General features: G+C 27.9%; 1 protein-coding gene across 1 annotated transcript in view; it reads left to right on the top strand.

Annotated features, from left to right (window-relative positions):
- Window positions 1-2,500, top strand: part of LOC122258128 (atrial natriuretic peptide receptor 1-like) — a 122,703-nt gene that overhangs the window by 2,185 nt on the left and 118,018 nt on the right. The window lies entirely within an intron of this gene.

Raw genomic sequence — 2,500 nt, 5'->3', positions numbered from 1 at the left:
TTGTTAGTGTTTATTCAAATATATTGGATCAGTGTTCCATTTCGCGAGAAAAAGTTTGAAAAAATGGCGTCTAATGAGATGATCTAGACTATATAGTAAGATCAACATATATAAACAGACATTCACTAAAGAATCAACTTCATTCTTCTTTGATATGAACAATGAAAAAGATTAATCAGAAAATCTCCCACAGTCCAGACATCACCTAGGGTGCAGAGTGCATTCGCATCACCAATTATTACTGGCTGAACTAACTTCCTGAATAGGGCAGTAAACTTGGTCTATACAGTAATAGTGTGTCAAGAGCAAGCCGTGCTGACGATGACTAAGTTGGATGAATCCAGACAACAGTAGGACTTTACTGAAAACTGAGTCATTACGAGTATCATTAGGTTTTACTAATAGAGACTATAACACACACGAACTCATATGTATATATGTATATGCATATATATATATATATATATATATATATATATATTAATATATATATATATTATATATATATAAAAAGCTATATATATATATATATATATATATATATATAAATATGTATAAATATATATATATATATACAATATATTATATATGTATATACATAATTATATATATATTTATATATATAATATCTATTTATATATATTAAATATATAGATAAGTGTATAAATATATATATATATATATAATATGTATAAAATATATAATATATATATCATAAACATATTATCTATGTATGTATGTTTATATAAATATATATATATATATATATATATTATATAATGAAATAAATATTTATACATATATAACAAATATATATAAATATATAATATAATATGATATATAAATATTTATATATATATATATATATATATATAACTATATAGATATGTGTATGATATATCTATTATATATTATATATACAATGAAAAAAAATATATATACATGTGTGCTTAATATATCTTATATATAATATATATATATATATATATATAATAAATATATATATCTATATTATATATAACATAATATATATATCTATATATATATATATCTATATATATATTTATATATATATATATATATATATTGGAGTGTGTGTGTGGGTGTGTGTGTGTGTGTGTGTGGTGGTGTGGTGGTGTGTGTGTGTGTGGGTGTGTGTATAAATAAATAAGTTAAATAATATATATTATAAATATATATATATATATATATATATAAATATATTATGTATGTATATACATATATATATAAATATAATATATATATTCTATATATATTAAAATATATAAATATATATATAGATTATATAAATAAACATATATATAAATACATAAATATATATATAAATATATATATAAATATATATATAAATATATATAACATCTATAAACAAGTGTGAGTGTGTGGAGTTGTGAGTGTTTGTGTGTGGTGTTTTGTGTGTTGTGTGTGTGAGTGTGTGTGTGTGTTGTGTATGTATATATATCTATAAATAATATATATATTATATAAATCTATAAAATATAAATATATATCCATCAATATATCCATCTCTGTATATATAAATATAGTATATATATATAAATAAAAATATATGATATATAATATATATAATATATATGTAAATATAAATATATGAATATAAAACATTATATGTAAATATCATATACAAATATAGTATATATATATAAATATATATATCCCCAACCCCCCCAACACACAAAACAACCCCCCAACACACACACACACCCACCCACACACACCCACCCACACACACACCAGGACACACACACCACACCCCCCCAACACACAAACCACACCCCCCAAACCCACACACACAATATAATATATATATATGAGAAAGATATATTTAATAAAAAACACACAACACACACACACCACCACACACAAAAGGGAAACCCACCACACACACACCCCACCCACACAACAGCCACACACTACCTACATACAACCCACACACCACACACACCACCCCCAAACACAAAACACCACACTCACCCACACACAAAAAACCCCCCAGACACACCCAAACCACATCCCAACATACATAAATCCAAACACCCCCCCCCACACCCCACACACAACCCACACACCACACACACACACAACACCACACACCACACACACAACACCCACACACTACACCCCCAACTCACCCCACAAAAAACACACACACCACACACAACCCACACAAAAACACACACCCCACCATACACCCCACACACCACCACACCACCTCACCACACCACACACACACACACACAAACATTTATAGAATAAATAGAAGATGAGAGAAAAGATAGATTTTTAATATGGGTATGGGGAAGCCTCCACACCCCCACACCACACCACCACACACTCTCCCAACCAAACCCTCTCACAAAAAAAACAAATCAAATTCCCATTCCCGGGCCCCCTCGTCCACCTTTAAACTTTCAAAAACCCCTCCTCAATCAACTCTAATGGGGGGATCATTTTCTAT

The sequence above is a fragment of the Penaeus japonicus genome, unplaced genomic scaffold (genome assembly GCF_977035675.1).
Source record: "Penaeus japonicus unplaced genomic scaffold, GWHDUDI00000001_assembly GWHDUDI00000013, whole genome shotgun sequence".
Taxonomy (NCBI): Eukaryota; Metazoa; Arthropoda; class Malacostraca; order Decapoda; family Penaeidae; genus Penaeus; species Penaeus japonicus.
This window is presented reverse-complemented; position numbering and strand designations above follow the sequence as displayed.